At 39.0% G+C, this 9792-nt stretch overlaps 1 protein-coding gene across 1 annotated transcript in view; it reads left to right on the plus strand.

Annotated features, from left to right (window-relative positions):
- The first annotated feature begins 9036 nt into the window (after positions 1-9036).
- The window catches only part of LOC107707659 (homeobox protein Nkx-2.2a), a 7537-nt gene continuing 6781 nt past the window's right edge, over positions 9037-9792 (plus strand). Inside the window, exon 1 of the mRNA XM_016511739.1 lies at positions 9037-9108. The gene's annotated coding sequence lies outside the window, so the exon portion shown is untranslated. The remainder of the gene's footprint in view (positions 9109-9792) is intronic.

Genomic DNA, 9792 nt, shown 5'->3' on the forward strand with positions numbered 1-9792 from the left:
AGAAATTTCAAGGAACTTGCTGTCCAGAGAAGAAAAGAAAACCATTGCACTCTTAAAAATCAAGGTTGCAAAAGGCAGTTTTCACAGCAAACAGCCATAAAAGAAACATTTTATCCGAAGAACCTTTTTCCACTATAAAGAATATTTTGCAGTGGATGTTGAAGGTTCTTCATGGAACCAATAAAGTGCAATGTTCATCATCAGTGAGTGCAATATGTCCTGTTTCTTAGTTAACCTGTATTATAAACTATATGGTGATTGCGGTGTGTCCAGAGCTGGTTAAACGGCTGTACCCTTCATCTGCCAGACCTCCTCGTTGTTGTCAAGGGCAACCTGTGTTGCTATAGGACAAGTGATAATCTACAATTTGAATGATAAGAGTGTCTTATTAATGAAAAAATGCTAATGTAGAACTGTTTGATGAAGAAACAAAGTGTGTGTGTGGGGGGGGGGTGACACCTGGGTGGCAGATGAAGCGGACAGCATTGACACAGCTGGACCAAACCCTGGAGATGTGGAGATACTTGTTAACTCATTTATTCTTGAATAACTATGTAGCGGATCAAATGTGGAGAATATTGTCTTTTTATTGAGTAAAAAGTCATTTTTTCACACTATGCACAATTTACAATGTGTCCTTCAGCTCATCTAAATAGCTCGCAATTAGCATTTTTCAATCCATCCCAAGTTGTGCCTTTGGTTAAGTAGCAAGTCTCTGCCTACCCCCATCGGCCATCTTTTGAGATGTCTTTCGGCATAATTGCCTGACACATCGATTTGCACAAACAACAAGAGTTGGGCCCTTCAGCGCCACTTTGCAACATCCTAGCAACACCCTCTGTCCACCTCCCTGGTCACACATTTACATCCCAACATAAACCATCCTGTTTTCACCCAAGGACCCCTCTCAAAGGCCCTTCTTGGTGCTTGAGGAAGACCCCAGGCCAGTGCTTGAGAAATGTGGGTCTGAATAGGGCTTGCCCTGGCCATTGTCCTAAGTCTCTCTCTATGTACACAGCCTTTGCTCCGGGTGTTTTCATCCTCTTAATTGCATCGCCTCAGGCTGTCAATGCGCCCTGCCAATGACATCACTTTCACAGGGGTCTGGGCCAGGTAAATGAATGCTTACCGTGGGAGAGGTGGACATGACAGCAAATATTCTATCGTGCCGCTTGGACATAATGGTATATATTTGTGTAATGTAAATCTACTTAGGTTTTTATTTAACCTGTAGAATATGTATACCAGTTACATATCATTCATTTTTTGTAACTGGTATTTAAACGTATTTTTTCTCATTTTGAATTCTATATTGGCTGCGTAATTGGAGGTGTGGTCGTTGTCATTGTTATCAGCTGTAAATACACATACTGGGTTCTTTTTACATTTTGCTGATACTTTTGCATGTTTTGAAAGCCTGAGGAAGGAGGATTGACTAAACCATTGCTAACAACATTTTTATTATTGGGTAACACTTTAAGTGTTTTAACACTTTATTCTCACTATTAACTAGCTGCTTATAAGCATGCATATTACTGCATTGGCTGTTTATTAGTACTTATAAAGCACATATGAATGCCTTATTCCGCATTACCATATTTGAGATTTTTATTTGCTGAACTAAGCAGCAAATTAGGAGTTTGTTGAGGCAAATGTCATAGTTAATAGTGAGAATTGGAACTTAAAATAAAGTGTGACCATATTTTGTAACAATGCCTTTATATACATTATATATATATATATATATATACACTGTAAAATATCTGTAGAAAATCTGAAAAGGTACTGGTAATTTTCTGCCAGGACATTATCCGTTAAGTTTACAGACATTTCCTTTAATCACAAAATACAACACAATGTGTAATTCCAAATAAGGTTAAACACCAGTGAAAAATCAATACAGAAAATTTCTTCATATTAACACAAAACAATGGGCCCCGTTTTTACAGGCTTCTCATAGAGTGTAGTCTATAACTGCCACACATTTTACGCCTGCATAGACACTTTCATTGCTCTCTCATTGTATGAGAATGAAAAAAATACCAGTCTTTGACGCTTTGAGTCTCATCTCTTCGTAGATTTGAGTATATCTGAGATATACAAATGGCTGTGCCTACTGTTAAAATACTCCAAAATGTTTATTTTTTCCCCAATAATTTATTTTTATATTCTTTTTTTTTTTCCTTTGGATGTTCCGTTTACTCACTCAGAAGATTCACTCTGTCTTAGTTGTGGGCGAAACGCACAGACCCTGTGTGGGTTGAGAAAGTTCGCTCTGGCCCAAACAGAGTCACTCTGAATCACTTTTGTGGCAGATGCGATTGGTTATAATAAGTGCCATCAAAACATTTTCCTCACCCTTGACCTTTACACCACTGAAAGAGACAGGAACAGACACAGTGTACACTATAAGAGCCACTTCCTCTCCAGTTACCATTTCCACCGTGATTTTGTGAGCACCCGTCACACCATACCGTTTATCGAGGAGAACACATAATTATCTTTTTGTTTACTTTAATAAAGAGGCATCCGAGTGCTCCAGCCTCAAGCACACATGCACACACTCTCAAACACTAGAAAAATAGCCCAAAACAGGAATAATGATATTGTCCCATTCACTTGGTATAATTAAAACATTAATAAGTATTTGCTTTTAACTAACCTAACTGCTATGCAAATGCGAGTTATTGTGTGAGTTGCGGAACACAGAGATTTTACCCCCCCCCCTTTCAGCTTATGGGCCATTGAAAGTTCACCTCTGAAAATGCTATTTAGAATGTGATGTGATGGTACTGTTTAATTTCAAGAGGTACTTATCTCAGAGTCAACATCTTACCTCTGTTTTCCATGATGCCACGCTTCGCCACCTTTATTAGTTGGTAGCCAGGCAACCAGAAGAGCGTGGCTTTAGCAAATGGATGATTTCGGGATGCGGTGAGCCCATGGCTGGACCTGGAGGCCTGACCTTGACAGCAGCATTGGGTCTCTTTTCTCTTCCTGCTCTGGAAGGTGTCACCGATAAACGTTACCTTGTCTCGGCAGGTGTGCCAATATGGAGAGGCTCATGGCACTGACGGGGGTCACCAGCCCCACCCTGTTACCCCCATTTATTCAAATAATGGCCCATTAGGTGCTGGCCAATGAGAATGTGGCAGTCTGTGACCTGTAGATAAAAGAAATAATTACCTCATGGTGAGACATGGTGCTGCATACAGCACTTCTGCTAGACTTTTGCAGAACAGCAGGCCTGGGGCATGCTGACGCTCTTGCCACTAGATGGCAGCAGTACGGCCGCTCCTGCAGAGTGCTGGTGGCATCACTCTAGTAGTGTTTTCCATTTTTAGCTTCCCAACAGTATTTTCATATCAGCTTCCCATATATTGTGCATAGGAAAGAGGCCTTAGCGTAGCAGCATATACTGCACACAGCAAAGTTAAGAAGTTGTTCTCCGTCAGTACACGAGCTAACGGCCTCTACAGTCATTTTCTGTTATTTATTATAATGTTGCTTATTGCTTTGAGAAATGCCTGTGCGATAAATGGCACTGCTTTCATTGTCATTTATGTTATTTGCAAATTTCAAACTTGCAAGTGTCTATCATGACACTCCTTTTTGGCTAAAAACTATATTCACCTGTTAACTCATAGGCCTACAATATTTAATCAAACATTGCAAATGCCCGATTAGAAGCCCTGGAGTATTTCATTCCATTCTCAGAAAATAAACAAAACTGTATTCTATTTTAGAAGTTGAAAGGAGGCAAATTCGTTTAAATAACTTGATCGTTTGTTTTAAATCACCTCGTGACATGGAGAGCTTTGAATAGAACACTAACAGGAAGTTATCTTTTTATGAAATCTTATTCTGATAAGCAGTCACCAGAGATGTTGCATTTACTACAACTAAGCTTTTTACATTTAATATTTGGGAACCAGCATAAATTGGTTGGATTTCCCGGTACGGACATACTTACATAGTAGAGATTGAAAAAAATGCCCTATTTATCACCATTGTTACCCATCATACAAATCGAAGCTTAAGAGTGTTTTGCCTTATTGAGCACCAAATGTGGTTGGGACATCAGTGAGTACTCGTGTTTATACGCAACAACAAAAAAGAGATGGCCAATTAAGGTGACTTGAGTTCTCCTTGTGCCCTTGACATTTTATTTTTCAATAGATATCATCTTATAAAAGCGTCTTTTCAGTATTACAGAATGGGGACGCAAATCTTATTCGCTTTCTAAATGGATTTCCATCTTTCACTCGAAATTGTCATCTTGACCGCTTTTGAGGAAAGTTTCACCTCCTCACAATAAATGCTAATTGCCCTCAAAGGCAGAGTATAAAGAGTATATTTCCAGAATAATTATCCTGAAATTTGGCTGTCCATCTGTGGAGAGGACATTGAATTTGTTGCTCCTCTTTTCTTTTTTGGGATGCGTTAATTAAAGGCTTCAGAAAACACAGATGGGTAACGTGTCTCTCTAGGGTGATGTATGGTTCAAGGAGAGCCTTACAACCTCCTTAAAACCATGGTCATCTTTTTTTTTCATATGGCCGTTCCACCTGGAGAAGAGAAGGAGCGTAGTAGCCTGGCCTCAAAAGAGATGAACCTTTAACTGTCTTACAAACAGATGCACAAGCAGAGGTAAGGAGTGTGAGAAAGAAAGAGAGAGTTAATAATGATTACCATGTGCGCATGATGAGTCATGTACAGAATGTGAGAGGTAGAAGCTTTGTGGATATGGCCACCATATACTACTGCAAGAAAATTACAGTCAAGTCTTCTACAAAAAAATTATATATTTTTTTTTAAGATCGTACAAGAATGAGATGGATCATGTCAGTGTATCAGGCCTTGGAAACTGAAACAGTGCAGCAGAAAAGTTGCAGAAAGTTGGCAAAATGTCACCTGTTGAACAGGCACGATTGTTTTGACTGTTGTCTGAATGTAGAATCGCACAGCTCTTAGATGGTATATTGAAAGAGTATTTTGGAAAGCTCCATTTCTTGATACCTACTGCATCTTGTATGTTTAAAGGCCCGTTCACACCAAGCACGGTAACTATAAAGATAACGATAAAGATATAGTTCTAAAAATCGTTCTCAATATTAAAGAATAGCATAGTACACACCACAACTATAACGATACAGAGGAACGATATCGTTGAGATCACTTTCAAAACAATTTTTTTTTTCCAGCTGATGAACGATAAAACACTGACAGCCAATCAGAATCCATCCTGCTGTAACGAGCTCAAGAATTTAAAGTGGCAGACGCACGTGCGCTTAGAATAAACAGACGATATCGTTCGCTGGTGTGGACGCTAATATCGTTATCTTTATAGTCATCGTTCTTGGTGTGAACTGGGCTTAAGCCTTGTTCGTGCAGTGTATCAAATTATTATTTATGCTGATTTATCAAGTATTTTTTTTCTCTTTTTTGTGTGTGTTCATCTTATGTTGAAATAGGTCAATAATAAAAGCTTGGAATCTCTTCATATTTGAACTATTTGAAACTTTGAACTGCAGAACATTCTGGTGATCGAAATGTACCTTACGTGATCTTAGCAAATAAACCGTTTCTCAAAATTGAATCTCAAGTCATCTGCAGTAACATCAGTTTCTAAGAACTGCTATCCAAATATCCTATTATTTATCCTTTACATCAGTGCTTTTCAATCCTGTTCCTGAAGCACATTTTGAATGTCTTCTTTTTCTGACACATCCATTTCAAGTCTTGGAGTTACTAATGAGCTGAGGGAAGACATACAAAAGTTGCTTTTTTATTAAACAGGGTTTCAGCAATCGATTCTTCCAACAATTGTCCAATTTTTACCTTTTGTTTGTGTAGCTGCTAGTTGGAGGAATTCAGCTGTTATGAATGAAAGCTTTTCAATAGTAAGCAACAGAACTATATTAGATGTCACTAGACATCTCTCTTTGTTTTGCCTAGCTATACCTAAGTTTTACTATACTTCCTCTTCTCCACCAAGGAATGAAGGTCTCAATATTGCACATATTGCACTGTTGCTTTGCTCAAAAGCTATATGATTTCTATTTCCTTTCTACTCTCAGGTCTATAAGATGTTTATTGTTGCCGTAGCTACAGTAACAACAACATTCTCCTTGTAACAAGACAACGGGACATATTTTGCAGGAATCTAATCCTTTGAACATATTCTAAAGTTGAGAGTGGATATAACCACTCCTACCACGAAGCGCCAATCTCAGGTAACAGTGTTTTGAAGAAGATGATGACAGAAAGAATTAACATGTGCGTAATACGGCAACAACCAGATATCAACAACAATGCCAGACAATATCAGATGATGCATGTTGCAGCCAAAGAACTATTACGGCTAACTATGCTTCATACTTGACATAATGTTTTGGTTTCCATTCTCATACTCTTTCATTCCAAACATCCTAAATATCCATGTGTCCTTTTTTAAAAGCCAATGAAGACGCAAAAAACATTTGACCATTCTTGCAATTTAAATAAATTGTATATACAAATTCAAGAGTTTGTGAACAATTTTACGTATGTATTGGATGCACTTCCTAAACCAAGAGATTTTCTCATAACCGTGTTTTTTTTTGGCAGTAACTACCACAAGTTGATGGAACAGATTTTGGACTGTATATATTATACATCCAGTATTAATTACTTTAACAACACATGTCAGGAGCAACAGGAGCGACGGTTAGTAAGCAGCTCTAGCCTTTTTAAAAATCTCCTCTTGATCACACCTCTTGTTTCTCTAGCGCAATCCGTGGCTGTCGTGCTCATCTCATGCAGATGTACTCAAAAGCCCCAAGTGTCAGGCCTATCACTTAAAACACTTTCTTTTTGGACATTTACTCCCATGAATCTCTGCACCACAGAAACCCCATTCATGCGACCTGGAATCTTCACGAACGATTAACGGGAAAGTGTTTTAGAGAGCCAAATAAAATGGCACCATTCTAGTGAAGAGCACTGACCATTACAACCAGCCAAAAGTAAAGAGTGGACAACTCCCAGGCAGATGATCTTCGTTTGTAGTGAAAATGCACAGGGCTGCCCCAGTGTTAATTAAACATTTTTCCCAAAAGTGCACCCTTGGCTGAGAACGAATGAAGCTCTCAGTTGCATTTGTGTTTGGAGAAGCATTCTCTCTGTTTGAGCGACCCTTCTCAAGTGGTTGATATATCAAAACTTGAACTGATAGATACAAGAATGGCATGCCATTGGTGTCTTTATGCGCCCGTCCAGCTCATTTGAAGTGTTTCAGTCATCACACTTTGGAAAGGGATATATCTTAATAGCTTGACCACAAGGGTCTATCATCTCCATTCTTGCTCTGAAGGTCTTTGAGGAAGCCCTCTGAGCGGTCATAATAGGACTCCCACTGCACAACGATTCACAACAGGATGAGTGGAAAGGATTTTTGTACCGGCAAGGAGCTTCATGAGTACATTGCTCGTCAAACCAGGTACTTTAGATTAATATGGAATCTGAATGCAGTGACGAGTCCAATTTATTTATATGTATTCGTCGCACTGTGGCATTGCTCTCAAGAGCAAGGATAACATGAGGCTAATCTCAGTCTTTTACCCGTAAAGTGGCGCCCAACAAAAACCAGTGGTAATGTATTCCTCCACTGATTGATGGTTGCTCCCTCCGTATTAAACAAAACCATCATTGTGATGGAAAGATTCCAAGCTGGCCACAATGAAATCTTTGAGACTCTTTGCAGTTGTCGATAAGAATACAGTTTGTTAGTTTTGGAAGATGCTCTCCTTGTACAGAAAATAAATAAATGAATAAAATAATACATTTTATTTGTGCAGGCCTACATATTGCGAGGGATAAATAACACAACAGGGTTATCTTTATCTTTAAATGGAAACTAGATCCTGTGATAAATGTCTTGCATTACAACAAGACCTCTGTTTAATTGAAACATCAATAAGTTATTAGAGATAGTTACTGTAGATGTCATTTTCTTTCAGTTTAAGCTCCCTTTTTCCAAGGCAAAAATACAAATAAAAAATTAAGTTATAATCTTAACCTATAAAGCTATTTCTTCATTGCAAGCAAATAAAATATAGGCTACAGTTCACGAGTTGCATTGCTGTATTATTTAGTAAATTATGCCAAATATTGATGCATGTAATTTAAATAGACATTTTCTATTTAAGCACTAGATAAAGCATCACTCTTTAGCCATCTGCGGAATCTGTGATAGGCCTACTTCAATTACTACTGAGGCTTGACTTTGCACATCTATATTTACTTTTTTCGTAAGTCTGCCAATTCATTATTAATTACCCATATTCGGAATGAATCGATTATGCACATGGCAGTCAGACTGAAAGTGGAGCTTCACGAGAAACTTTAAGCTGTCTGCATTGATTGAAAATGTAGGTAGGCCCTGGCTTCACACCTTGAGTAGACCACAGATGAGACCTGAGTCCTCTGACCTCGGATATCAACAGCTGCATAAAGGGTATCTTAAGTAAACGGGGCTTTAACCAACACAACATGCCACATCTGCTCATTTGGCCGTGCAACATCATGGCAACCAAGCGATTTATTGTAGAGACTTCTGGCAGAGACTTTAGACTTTCTTAGCCGCAGGTTTGCCAAAGCCACGTGAATAAACTTTCTTTTGTTGGCTATTTGATTTAATAAACAGCTTTGGACAATTCACAGCCTAAGTGTATCAAAACGACACAGAAGGCGGTAATAGCACTTTGGTCAATAGTGTAGCATGTATCGGTGAATACGGATCAGCTAAAAGCGCTCTTATGAGGCAACCATGTTTGCTCTCATGACCAATTTATTGCCGACGAACATATGGCCAATATTTTGTCTCACGTCATTGCAGGGGGAAAACAAACATCGTGTAATGTTAGTAGCAAATCTAAGGCAGAGCCACTTCGCCAGCTATGCAAACGTACTTGGGCAATATCAGAAGAGGAGTGCTTGCTCCCTGGGTATATAAAGCACATCAGGCTTATCGGTGCGTGCGTCCTTACTTTCATTTGGAGATATTTCATTAACTGTGCGGTGTCTTAACGCAAGCTGCACCACTTACCCTCTTCCGTCAGCCGCCAGGTGAGCGTTTATTGCTATCACTCGACCTCTCCGCGTACAGTGCGTTAGGTAGGCTGTGCAAAGATTAAATGCTTGCTTGTGTGTGTGTGTGTGTGTGTGTGTGTGTGTGTGTGTGTGTGCTCGCGCGCGTGCGAGTGTGTGTGTGTGTCGCTCTGCCTAACCTGTATTCTGTGTCAGTTTGTGGCTGCGGTTGTAAACCTGTGTTTGACTGTGTTTGTGGCCCCGTGTGGAGTCAGGGATGAGGTGTGTGTGTGTGTGTGTGTGTTCGCTCGCTCTTGCAGGCGCACGCGCACGCACTTGTGAGTTCTATTAAAAGCCTAAAGTCTAAAGGTAAACTTGCTTGTAATGTTTCGTGCGGTGCAATCCTCCCCTTGCTGTTAAAGCCTAATCATATTTGAAAATCATTTCAGAAAATATTCCCTTTATTATGAAATAGCAATCTCTGGATATGAAAAATTGCATAACTACATATGACATAGTTTGAAACCTATGCGTCAATATCACCATAATAAATAAAAGTGTTCATAGATTATTATTATTTTTATTATTATATGTTGCTGTTGATGCTGTTTATTTGTTTTCATCGTTTATCATCACATTGTTGTTCATGATAACTGTATTTTATTTATTTATATGTGTGTGTGTGTGTGTGTGTGTGTGTGTGTGTGTGTATGTATATATATA

The sequence above is a fragment of the Sinocyclocheilus rhinocerous genome, unplaced genomic scaffold (assembly GCF_001515625.1).
Source record: "Sinocyclocheilus rhinocerous isolate Xijiao unplaced genomic scaffold, SAMN03320098_v1.1 scaffold955, whole genome shotgun sequence".
NCBI lineage: Eukaryota > Metazoa > Chordata > Actinopteri > Cypriniformes > Cyprinidae > Sinocyclocheilus > Sinocyclocheilus rhinocerous.